This window comes from Acinonyx jubatus, chromosome C1 (assembly GCF_027475565.1).
Source record: "Acinonyx jubatus isolate Ajub_Pintada_27869175 chromosome C1, VMU_Ajub_asm_v1.0, whole genome shotgun sequence".
NCBI lineage: Eukaryota > Metazoa > Chordata > Mammalia > Carnivora > Felidae > Acinonyx > Acinonyx jubatus.
Genome location: NC_069381.1, coordinates 34,646,577 through 34,659,782, shown reverse-complemented (window position 1 = coordinate 34,659,782; position 13,206 = coordinate 34,646,577). Strand labels below are relative to the sequence as shown.

At 51.6% G+C, this 13,206-nt stretch overlaps 1 protein-coding gene across 4 annotated transcripts in view; it reads right to left on the bottom strand.

The window, feature by feature from the left end:
• The window catches only part of RNF220 (ring finger protein 220), a 223,104-nt gene that overhangs the window by 45,051 nt on the left and 164,847 nt on the right, over positions 1–13,206 (bottom strand). The gene's annotated exons all lie outside the window — the stretch shown is intronic.

The following is a 13,206-nucleotide window of genomic DNA, read 5'->3' as shown; positions in this document are numbered from 1 at the left end:
CACAGGGTGACATATTTATGCCCGCATGCCATCTTCCCTTTTCCCATCTCAGCCTGAAAAAGCTCAGAGTGGCACTGCCCACTCTCTGTGGCCTCCTGCCAGCTCCAGGTTCTTGCGAAACAAGAGCCTGGCTGGTGCCCTGACCTACTGTGATGCTATTTGTTGTCTCTAGCAGTAGAGGGGGTCTGGTTTGAGCCCAGGCATGTCTCCTGGGTGGCCAAAGGCAAACATATGCAGGACGGCCAGGTGGAGGTCAGTCACCCTGTGGACAGGTTTAGGCCCAGACTTGGGCTCAAACCGGAGCCAAGGGCTCTGGGCCAAGTCACGATCAAGCTCACTGAGCCTGGGGCATAGAACCCCAACTGTTGGCCCCACCGGCCTTTGCTCCACCGAGTACACCAGCCAACCTGTTTAGAGACTGGTGCAGCTTCAGGGGTCACAGCTATTTTATATCCCTGATCTTGGCTGTCCCAAACGTAACTGCAGCCTCTCTCCCCTTCTAGAGGTACACAATTCAGCTCCCCGCCTCCCTTAGCTAATAACTTCCAGACAGTGCCCTGTGCTGGGCCGGGCCAATGGTAGGCGGGGCAGGTGGAGCCTCGCAGAGTTCTCTGGGATTAGCCATTACTGACTGTGGCAAAGGGCCCGATTCGGGAAAATATCCACGTAGGGACATGCACACATATCCTCTCAAATGTCTGGACACACGCGTGCACGTGAGGGCACTGGCACACACAGGTGCTCACACAAGTGTGGGCATTTTTTCACATCTAGACAAACACACCTGAGCACGTATGCATACATATCTGTGAGTATAGACTGAGTATACCTATATATTCTCCCCAGCATGCCCACACACTTCACTCTCCCCCAGTGCCTTCCCTGCCATGGAGCCAAAATGCTAGGACTGTACTGTTTAAAGTAAAGTAAATCCAAGTGTGCTTTACCCCCTGCTGGCTCTGACTATGGGCTTATAAAAATGAAGTGGGAACCTCTACAGCTGCGGGCAATAAATCCTGAACCACCGAGGAGGGCATGTTACCTGCCTTCTGGGCTCATGGCTGGGACTCGGGGCACTGATTACAAGTGCCTGCGGGGCTGGGTGGGCACCCGGCCAGCTGCTCGGCCTCAGGCCCTGCCTGCTAGCTCTGCCCAGGCCAGCTGTCTTCCACAGACCTGCGGGGTCAAGAGACCTAGAGCCCTAGGCGGTGAGGGAGGACGAGAGAGGCGTAGAGACAAGTAGGGGAGGAGAGGACTGGGGTGGGAAGAGTGAGCAAGACAGGCACGTGCTGCTGAGGCTGAGGGGAGCCCTCGCATCTGGAGATCAATTAGCATCAATTACTGACTTCATTTAATTGTCGTCCAAGATGAATTTGTCATTTTTAGCTGGGAATTAATGGGAGACCTTCACCTCTCCCTGGCAGCAGCCGCGGAGCCAACAGCGGTCACCTCAGCCTCCTAGGAGCCCTGAATCCTGCTCGAGGCCGGGGCGGGGCCGGGGCAGGCAGTTAGCGGGGCTTCTGTTCCCTGGGCAAGCTCCTGCCTGCCCCGGGCCCAGCCAGCCTGGCCCACTAGCCCAAGGCCAAGGTGGGGGCCGTGGGTCCTGCATCGCAGTCCTTCGCAGCCTCTGGCTTCAGCCAGAAATTAATTTGCTGGGCTGAGCATGTTTACCTTTTCCCAGCAAAGGCGAGACAGTAAACAGCGGACCGGCGGCTGAAATTGAATTGATAACTGCATCAACGTGCCAGATAACGCCTAAAATAATACGCCGATAAGGAAATTCGATTTGATTTGCTGCTGCGCATCAGATTGGCCCCATCTGTAGCTGCCTGTAATCATTTTCAATTGCGTTGGGAAACCTTATTTGTCCTTAAATATTTCTGTCATTTTTCATTGCTGGCGACAGATCCTTGGGCAGGTGGCAGGGGTGCGCTGCCTCTGTGGGCGCGGGGCAGCGGCCCGAGGAGGAGGGGTAGTGAGGACTCGCAGGAAAGGAGGCAAGGAGCAGGCAGCCGGGCGGTGACAGCTGTTCCTCCAATCAATCACGCTGTCGACAGGGAGGGACGACTGGCTGGCAGAAATTGAGTTTGCCTCACAGGGGACGATTGAGCAAATTAATAGCCCATTAGCCAAGCAGTGACCTGAGAAATGAAGGTGCAGGGGTTCCTGCTCGCTCAGGCCGGCTGGGGTGGGGCAGGGCAGGGGGAGGGCCTGGGGAGGAGGTGGGGGAACATGGGGAACATACGTGTGGGAGGTGGGGTGCGGAGTAGACGGTGCAGGAGGAGATGTCAAGTTGGGGGAAGGGGGCTGGAGAGGCCGACAGTCCTGGGAGAGATGCCGGGGAGTGAGGGGGTGGAGGTGGCTCCACTGATGTCTCTTTACCATCTTCCCATCATGCCCTCTGAGACAGAGTACCATGCCAATAAACTCTCCTTCCTTGGTCCCTAGATACTTCCTTTACTTTCTCTCATTACTTTCCTGGAAACCGGCACCTCCCCTGCAGACACCACTCCCTGAAATCCTCTCCAGTGCAGGCTGTTTATTCTCCCAACTCCAGGTTCCTCAGGCCAGGAGGTGAGGTCAGTGTCTTCCTTGTGCTCACTGTCACTTCCAGACCACCGTTTCTCCCACCCGATGGGCTCTGCGGTCAAGTGCTACCCTGCATCTCTCATCACTGTCACCCCCCATTCTCCATAGTCATGGAGGACTTTGACTCTCACTTGTATACCCCAAGCCCCATCACTGACCTCCTCAGCAACTGTTATCTTTTCCTGTACTCACTTCCTCCTGGAGGCCCTTGTCAACAACTTGAATTCCTCTCTGAATTGACTCCCTCTCACCCAACCCTCCTACAGCCTTGCACCCATCATACTTGGTTCCTGCTCTGTTCTCCCATCTCCTGAGACACCACTTACTCATGGATTCTAGCCCAAATCCTAGGGCACATCGCTTCAACACCCTCTTGCTTCCTTTGCCTTCTCCACAATCCAACTGTTCTCCTTTTTGTTTCAGACCCACAGACAGCTAAAAGCAGCTGGGGGAAAATCACAAAACCACGCAGATATGTGCCAATAAAAATTCACAGTTTCCAATCTCAGCACTACTAAGCAATCCTTTAACATGCCCTTGGTCAGCTCTGTCTCCCTTTTCCCACAGAGACAATCCATATTTTACTATCTGGAGTCCCCCACCCCATCTTCTGTCCCCCTCTGTCTTACTGGGTGGCCTTGCTTCCCACTTCGCTCAGAAAACTGAAGTCCTTAGGTATGAATTCCCTCAACTTCCAGATCCACACCTGCCTCGTTTTTTCTTCTTCCAGTTTTAGTGGAAGAGGTATTCATCCTCCTGTTCTAGATGGGTTTAGAATCTTTCTCCTGGATTTAGAATCCCATTCCTGCCTATGTTCTAAATCCTGGATGTAGAATCCCATTCCTGCCTATGTTCCCTACGTGGGCCCCCTCTCTCTTGTGCCTTCTCCTTTCCCTCCTCATGCTTCCCTCCATCAGAATCTATGTGCTTGGAGTCGGCTCCATTGCAAACATTTCAACAACTCATCTCTGCCTTGTAGCTAACGCCTTCTCCTTCTTCCCTTTTTATCCTAAGATGCTCCAGAGTTGTGCTTGCTTGCTGTCCATACTCCTTTGTCTCCTAAGCACTTCTTACCTCGCTGCAGTCTGCCTCCCCATCACCCCACTGTCAGTCAGACTGTGCTCAGTCAGATCCTGGATGGTCATCATTCACCAAACATAATGTATACTCCAGCTGTATTCATTTATTCATTAACTCTGTAAATATGTATTGAGGGTCTTCCATGTGCTAGGCACGGCACCAAGGTCTAAGGATACAATAAACTCCAAGTCTTTACGGAGCTTACAAAGTAGTGAGGAAACATACAATAAGAGCATACAAACAACTGTAAAATTGCAGTTGTGCCAAAGAGAGGCGAACAGTGCTGTGGGAACCTATAAATGCAGAGTTGCCCTGCCCAGAGGAATCCAGAAAGGCCTCCCTGAGGACGAGACACAAGCTGAGATGTGGGGGATAAGTACGAGTTGAATAGATGAGGAGGAAGGGAAGGGATAACACTGACCAAATACTTCCTCTGTGCCAAGCACTTCCCTATTTCATAAGTGAGGGAACAGGCATGGAGAAGCTCTGTCACTTACCCAGGTAAGTGGTGGTGCTGGACTTTCAACCCCGGCAGGGCAATACCAGAGCCCCTGCTCTTAATCCTTCCGCTCTGCCCCCTCGGATGTCAGCCATTACCTTGTCTTCAGCCACTCCTCTCTCTGCACACTCTTTTCCTCAATTCTCACCTCCAGTCCTGTATCACTGTGTACCGGATCCTCCGCTCGGATGTTTCGCAGGCTCTTCCAGCTCAGTGTGCCTAAATGGGACTTACCTTCCTCTAGACCTGCCCTTGTCCTGCTTTTTCTAGTTCAGCGAGTGCCACCACCATCCGCAGACTTCCCTCCATCAGCCATCGGGACGCTTACTCTTTGCTCTGGCCCCTACATCCAGTAAGTTTACATCTTAGCTGTTTATACCTCTTTTCTCCATTGCTTTAGTTCAGACATCATCTCCAGTCTTTACTGTCAAGTCTCCTAACACATCTCTGTCCCCCTCTAATCCATTTCTATCTCTACAGCCAGCAGGGTCTTCCTAAAACACAAATGGGATCCTATCATTTGGCCACTTAAGACCTTTCTTTGGCTCTCAAAGCCCACAGCATAAATTCCGAATTCCTTATCGTGCAAGTCCCTCTCCGGCCTCTTACCCCTCCAGCAATGCTGTATGCTATGGCTGGACGAGTCCCAGCTCTTCACGTGTTCTCACTGCCAACGGTGCCTGTGACATCCATCTTCCCATGGGCAACCTATACCTCCTATTTATTCTTTAAGACCACACTCCGACAGTATTTCCTCTTTGAAGCTTTCCCTGATGTTAAGTACTCTGTCATGCTATTTCTTATGTCTATACCTCTAATACTGCAATTATCTGTTTATACATCGGTCTCCCCTGGTAGACTCTGAGCTTGAGGGCTGGGAGGGTCTCTGAGCCCACACGGGGTCTGGCACACAGTGGCTGGTAGTGACTGTTGAATGATTCAGCGGCCAAGCCAATGGGAGGGGAACTTGATGGGACTGTAGGAGAACATCTGAGAAGACAGTGAATGGTGGAGTAGGTAGGTGGTGGAGGGGTGGGGGTGAAGGAAGAGGGGAAGGAAGCAATCGAGGTAATGTTGTCAAGCCTATAGTTTAAACAGAGCCTGGTTTCATGGTCAGGGAGAGGGAGAAGCCCCAAAGACTTCAAAAGGTAGAAGCCCTTGGAAGATGAATGCTCTAGCTGTCCTAGAAAAATGCCAGTGTCCACAGACCTGGTGAGAAGAAGGTGGGCAGTGACCACGTGAACACAGCTGGACAGTAAAATCCCATGCCTAAAAAGCACTGACAGACATACCCACCAGGACGGACAGATACCCGCGTGCTCATAGAGGGTCTTCAGTAGCCTCCCCCATCACAGAGCCCTCTGCGGGCCCGCTAGCCCACCACCCCACGTGGAACCCCTAAGCTGCTCTCTCTCTCAGCAATTTCCCTACCCAAGAAAGCTCTAAGGGTTTCAATTACCGGCGCATGGGATTTAGTGCCCTGGGCTTCTCTGACTGGAGGAGATTTATTTGAAGGTTTAGTGTCGTGGAGAATTCACGTCTTCACTCCCAGGAGCCCAGCTTCCGTCCTGAGCCCCTAAATCAGGCACCAAGATGGGCTATTGTCACTTACCGCATTAGCCTCGTTAGCGGACCAGGAGGGGTGATTAATAGCAATGCACACACAGCCATCCTGCTCGCTGGCCGCTCTGCTGCTGCGTGTGACCCGGGGAGGGGGTGGGGAGTGGCTGAGCCTGATCTAGGGTAACTAAGGGGTCTGGGCTAGAGGCCCCCTCCCCAACGCCCCCCCCCCCCCCCCACCGGGGAGGGAAGTCCCTGTGGTTCTTCCAGATCTGGGGACAGTCCAGAGATGAGCAGGCCCAGACTGGGACAGCGCAGCTAGAGGCCTCTGGGGCCTGACTCCTGGAGGGGTGAGATAGCAGGAGTGCATGATGGGGGCTGGTTCTAGGATAAGGCCCAAAGTGTATGCCTGTGTGTATGAGAGATGTGTGAGCGGTGTGGGGTAGAGGTGGACAGAGAGAGTGGGGGGAGTGTGTGTAGGAGGGAGAGAGCAGTGGGTGTGTTTATTTCATTTCCCAAACACTCTTTGAGTGCTTACTATGGGCCAAGTGATATTCTAAGAGTTGGAAATACAGCATAGAAGAGGACAGACAGGGCCCCGAGAAAGAGGTGGGGTGTGTGTGTGAGAGAAAGAGGAAGAAGCATGTGAGAGAGAAATGAAAGCGAGCGGTTGGCGGTGAGAGAGAGAAAGAGAGGTGTGAACACAGGAGTGGAGAGGGAGAGGTTCAGAGGAAAGGCAGAGGGAAGTCTGTGGGTGAGCAGGCAGAGAGAGACAGGCAAGTGTAAGGGAGCATCTAGGGGACACTTGTGTGAAGCGGGTGTGTGTGACAGAGTGGGTGTGTAGATGGGGTTGAGAGGACACACTGTGCATGAATAGGGCCCTCGGTAAGGGGAGCACAGAGGACATCTGTGTGTCAGGTGCTAGAGAGGGGAGTGAGTGTGCAAGAGGGAGGGTGTATAAAAGGAGATGAGGTGACAAAGAAGGGTTGGTGTGTATTTTCTCTGTTTTTCTTTGTCTCTGCAATTTTTCCCATCTTTCTCCTCCCAGAGTTTCTGGAGTCAGGCTACCCTGGGTTTGAATTTCAGTTTTGGGTACTGCATTCATTTACTTATCCATTCATTCATCCAACTGTTACTGAGCATTTACTGGCTTTTCCTTTCTGTGCCTCATTTTTCTAACCTGGAAAGTGGAGACTAACGGGGTAAGTATGAGAACTCAGTGATGGAATGTATTAAAATGACTTGTGAGCACATAGAATTAGGAGCTGGGGTCACTCTGGCACAGCCCCTGGCGTGTGGGTCAAGAAATGGTAGCTAGACAACTAGGGCTTCCCTACCAATCCTGTTTGCCTTTCTCTCTTCTTTTTCTGTCTTGCCTCGCACTCTCTCAGTCACAGCTGAGCCATAGTATTAATTATTAGAACCAATTGACTGTTTAGACTCTGATGTTTTAACTAATCACCACTAATGGCAGACACTGGTGGGCAATCACAATCATTTCGTTCCCAGGCAAACCCCTTCTCATAGTTGAGAGCAGACAGCAGGGGGCGGGGTGTGTGTCAACAATAACTGGGATTTGGGAATTCCTTTTGACTTAGAATTCTGTCACGGGAATTCAGTCTCCAGCAACTACCACCCTGGACCAGAAATACCCTAGCTGTTCTCCTTCCCTGAGTTGCTTCTCAACTGTAGTTCTTAAAAGTCCGCTTTCAGGAAGAGTTGTTCAGACATAGGTTCAAATGCCACCTCCTCGAGGAGCGTCTGATACACGCTGGTTGGGACGGGAAACTGCACTCTGTCCGTCTTGGCTGAAGCCCTCAGTGAAGAGAGCAGACAAACATGTGCTCCGTGCTGCTGAGTGTGGCGAGAACACCAGGGACAGGGATGTGTCCTGAACTCTGTGCTGAGAGGACACCTGCTTACTTGTCGTGCTTTCTTCACATTGAGGCCTCAGAGCGCTAGACTGCACGCAGCCTTGCCCCCACTCTGAGGCCCTGGGCCATCCTACACCTGCTCCAGCCTAGCTGGGGGAAGCCAGAGATCCAGAACTCAGGAATGCCAGCTTCCGGGTAGAGGCCAGGCAGGGCAGGACGGTAGGGTCCAGATGTCCTGGAGGGGGTGATCTAGGCACCCATGGCCAGTAGGTGTCGCTGTGGCTCCAGCACTGGGAGGGGGTGTAAGGCAGGGGGCCCTGGAGTAGGCCCAGGGGCTGGATGCCCTTTGGCCTCCCTGCCCTCACTTCAGGCTTTTCTGCCAGGAAATCCTCCCCAGTGCTTCTCAAACTTCAAGTGTCCAGAGCCCTTAGAAGTTTGTGTTAAAATGTAGATTCTGATTTGGTAGCTCTGGGTTGGGTCCCAAAGATTTTGCATTTCTACAGAGATCAGAGGTGAAGCTAATGCTGCTGTTCTGTGGACCACTCTTTGAGGTGGGAAGGTTGTAGCCTGGACGGCTCCCTGGCTGGGGGACGTTGACTGCACTCCCTTCCAGAGCCAACACTCACCTTCACTCCTAGTTCCTCAGTAAAGCTTCCAGACCAGAGGCCATGGGTAACTGTCACGGAACCCCCTCTTTTTGGACACCAGCATGAAGCAGGCAGTTTCTAGGGAAGCTCTGAAGCAAAACCTACCTCCGGTCCTCTGAGCCAACTCAGCCCTACCACCTAGCTCAGATTCTAAATTTAAATCTAAACCTGAATCCAATCCCAATTTCCCCAAATAACCTCAGTTCCTACCCTGAGAGCTACATCCCGATACCAACCTCAGCCCAACTCTTGTGCCCCCTTAAGTCCAACAGTTGTAGTATCCATTGCTTCAGTCCTGCTCAATAAATGCTCCCTTAGCCTCTCTGATAATCTTTCTGGTCCTCTGCCATACTTTCTTCTCAATACCAGTTTGAGTCAGGACAATGGGGCAGTAGGATCTGAGAACATTTGCCTCATCAAGCTGGTCCAGGCCTTAGCAGCAGAATTTAGGCATTTGCCCCAGGCAGAGGGGAAAAAGCAATTTGGCAGTCTAGCTGAGACTAGGCATTCCCACACGCTTTCTGGAAGGCCCCTTTCTGCTGGGGAAAGGGGTGAGTCTTGTCCTTATTCTGTGTTCTCCTCTGTCCTAAAGGTTCCATTTTTAAGGATGTGCAGAAGGCAGGGAGGAAGCATATCTATTAGCTCAGCCCTGATTGCAGGTGAAAAAGGAGGGTGTGTGTGTGTGTGTGTGTGTGTGTGTGTGCGTGTGTGAGTTTTGGGGGGTGAAGTAAGCAAAGCACCCTCAATGGCCTTTTTCCCCCCCAAATAAAGGTTTTTCTGAGGGACCCTCTTCTTTTCCTAGCCCTGTCTACTATCTGGCCCTCCTGGGCACGACAGAAGCTGATTCTTGCAGGGGTGATAAGTTAGAAGAATTTGCCCCTTCCTAGTCTGACATTTTGTGATTTTAAAGAAGGAATGCAATTTTAAATAGGAATAATTTGTTTTTGCCCTGGTGAGCTATGCACTGTGACAACTCCCCAGCTCTGGAAGGCAGAAGATGGGTCCAATCAGAGAACCATCTCTCACACTGTGAGGCACCGTGTAATAAAAAATGCCCTTGCATGTGCCAAACACTTCTGCCTTTAAAAAGCACTCCCCTTCTCCATTTATAAATAGCTCCATTTAGGAAAACTACCTTTGCCTTTAGAGAGCACCTCCATATTTACAAAATAGCTGTCTAGTTTTACAAATCACTTCTCAGCAACCATTTAAATAAAAAAATCCTCTTGAATACCTTGGAAAAGTTACTTTACTTCCCTGTGCCTCAATCTTCTCATCTGTAAAATGGAAAGAATAGAAGCAGCTACTTCACAGGATTATACATAAGGTTATTTGAATAATACCTGGCACATATAAGTCCTTTATGTCAAGTAGTTGCTATTATTATTGCTGTTGTTGTTATTACTAATATCCTGGGATATTTAGCACCTTAGGGAAAGTTTCTTTAAAAATTTTTTTAATGTTTATTTATTTTTGAGAGAGAGTGAGAGAGCTGGGGAGAGGCAGAGAGGGAGACAGAATCCAAAGCAGGCTCCAGGCTCTGAGCTGTCAGGACAGAGCCTGATGCGGGGCTCGAATCCATGAACCATGAGATCATGACCTGAGCTGAAGTCGGGTGCTTAACTGACTGAGTCACCCAGGTGCCCCAGGGTAGTTTCTTTAGATAGGGGTAGGTAAAAGTATTTGTCCCAAGTCTGTTGCTGGTAAGTTTAAAAATGAAACTCTTGGCATCTACAGTCCAGTGCTGTGTTCTGTCTACCACACTAAAAACATCTGGCCAGAGCAATCTGTATCAGAAGTAAAGACTGACTGGGTAGGAGGGTAGGTCCAAGAGTCCCCTGCCCTCTGCTGGGTCTAGATGGGAAGGAACAGAGGAGGAAGGCTCACCTCCCCCTTGTTGAGCTGTGGGAACTGATGGGGGGTCTGGGTGGGGGCAGGAGACTGGGTGGGCTCTGCTCCTGGATCTGTTCTGTGGCTGCCGGCTGGGCTTCCATGACCTGGAGAGACAGCTAGAGTGATGACACTTAACCATGGCAGATCTGGACCCAATCCCCTGACCAGAAACAGAGCCTTTCCCCTCCAGGCTCTTTTTCATTTTGGCACTGGTGCACTCACTCCACCCACACTCCCTGCGTTCTGCCCTGGTGGCTCAGTCATAGGCCAGGTCTCCCAGGGCCAGGGCTGGGCTGAAGGTACAGAATAGGAGTAAGGAAGGTGGAACATGAGTTTTGGAGTCAGAGAGATCTGTCTTGAAACCTACCTTAGCATTACTAGCCATGCATCCTTTGGGCAAGTGCCTTGCTCTATGTGAGTCTTCATTTCCTCAAACCCAGAGACTGAGGATAATAATACTGACCTCCCAGGTTGCTTTAACAAACAAATGAGTGTGCATCGCTTGAAGCACAAAGGCTTGCACTGAGTAGGTGTCAGCATGCCTTCCTGCCCTGCTGGGAAATGGGGGTGGTGGGGTTGCTGGAGGCCTGGGAGTGCAGGGGGACCAGGCTGACAGCCTGGGAGGCTTGGGGAGGTTTTGCCCACAGGCTCTAGAGTTCTTCCTTCCACGCAGGCCTAGCCCTCCCCCAGGACAGAGTGGTCAGTGGTCATCGGGACAACACAGGCCTGTGTCATGAGGAAGGCAGCTGTGTGGGGGGTTGGGCTGAAGGTTATGTGGAAAGAGGACCTGAGGCAGGGGCAGCTGGGAGGCCTGGCCAGGCACAGCCTGTTACCAGCTGCACCCTGGGGCTCTAAGTCCTGCCACCACCAGCACCCCCTAGCTGAAAGTCACCAGCCCTGGGCTCCTGAGTCTTAGTTCTCAGTTCTAATTGTGGAGTGGGAAAGGAAAAGGAATCCAGCGAAGTCTACCATAGCTCAGGCTGGGTTGGCTCAAGGGAGAGCCTGCCCTCTGCTCTCTCTCCCTCTGTCCACTGGTCCGTCTGTCCCTTTCTCCCTTTTCTTTCAATTTTATCACAAGCTATTTCAAACTTCCTGGAATACCCTCAAAGTTTGGGGCGCCAATACTTAGGGGGGTGGAAAGAAGAGCAGCCCAGGCTCCAGGGCAGGGCACAGAAGATCCTACTGCAAGGCTGATGTGGGAAGACAGAGGAGGAGAATGGGTTTGGAACTCAGAGGAGGAGAGTGCTTCCTGGAGGAGGGAGCACCAGAAGTCTGGAGTGTAGGATGGATGGCAAGAGAAGGAAGGGTGGAACAATAACCAAGACAGAGGTGGGGAGACAGCCCAGCAGAGCCGGAGAGTATGCTGGAGTAGGGGAAGATGGAGGGGGTAATGGGCCTGGGTGATACAGGCTGGGGTGGGGGAACTCCCTTGGGCCTTCATTCTGTAGGTATCAGGAGCCAAGGATGTTTTGTGAGCCAGGGAAGAACATGGCCTTGGCATTTCAGAGCTGGGAAGACTTACATGTCTGTAACTCTCACAAGGCAAGCCCTGACCCAGCATGAAGCAGTTTGATCCTTGCACATGGTGGACATAGCTGGGGTTATTATCCCCTTTTTTATTGATGAGGGAGTGAGAGGAGTCAGGGGAGATACCTGAAGTCCCACAGCAGCACATAATGGAGCTGGGACTTGCAAGGTTGGCTTCCTTAGCAAGGCCTGCATGGGCATTTATGTATACACCACTGTTTGCCAGCCAGCCTTGTCCCTTCCCACTTTCTGCCATGTACACCATGCTTCTGGACACACCGAATTCTTTCAGTTTCTCAAATGGGCCATATTCTCTCACCTTGGGGCCTTTACATATGTCATTCCCTCTGCCTAGATGGTGAACTTCAAGGTGAACTCTTCTGGTAAGTGGGACGACTCGAATCTTTAGGCTAGAATATGTGTTCCCAAAGCCTCCAAGCCTTACCCATCACATTGTAATTACACTTTTCTTGTCTATTTTCTCAGCAGGGCCTGACACAGTGAGTGATGCCAAATGAACGGACGGGTAGAGAGGTGAGCTTCTGCGCGTCCCAGCCTTCCTATGCTGGCTGCGGTATCGGCAGCGTTGCTTCACATGGAGGGTGGGCACCTGGGCTCAAGGAACACAGGAGGTGCTGAGGATGGCCCTGGGCCTGCCAGGAACAAAGCACTGGAGAAAGCAGAGACTTACTTGAATTTAAGTTAGTGCAAGACCTCACCTGAAGCAGGCCCTTGTGAATCATCAAGGAAACACGGGGCTCCTGAAGGCTGGAAAGGTGCTTTTGAGCAGAGAGCCCTTGAAGAATGGGGAACGCCATACTTCATGGAGAGCAAGAGTAAGGCACTTGCCCAAAGGATGCATGGCTAGTAATGCTCAGGCAGGTTTCAAGACCAGATTTCTCTGACACCAGAACGCATGTTCCACCCTCCTTACTCCTATTCCATATCTTGAGCCCAGCCCTGGCCCTGGGAGACCTGGCCTACGACTGAGCCACCAGGACAGAACACAGGGACTGTAAGCCTAGGAGCAGGCAGATGAGTGGGAGCAGAGACGGGCAGAGGAAGGAATTCAGCCCCCTACCTAGATTCTCCTTGCCCATCAGGGCCCAGACTGCCCACCTCACCAAAGGGCACCATGTGGGTGATTGCCCAGGACACTGGTCCTTCTAACGTGCTGAGTGGATGAACTGGGATGTTATAAACTATACCTGTGAATCCTGACACCAGGTGCCTGCTCCTCAGCTCAGGGCTTACCACAGATAATACATTCTCTGAGGACCAGACTGTGGCCATGGTCACAGAGCCACACACACCAGTCCCAGTGTGCCCTGTCCCAGTCCCTCTGTCCTCACACCTGCCTTTGCCCCCTCCAGACTAGAAGCTTCCTGAATGCAGGGGCTCTGCTTTAGAATCATCTTGTTCCCAGCCTATGTGTTGTTTATAAATATATGTTAAATTTAACTACTGGGAGAGCCAGAAGTATAAGAAACAGGGATGGGGGTTTTGCCTCCCTTAAGCCTGTTTTGTTACATGTAAA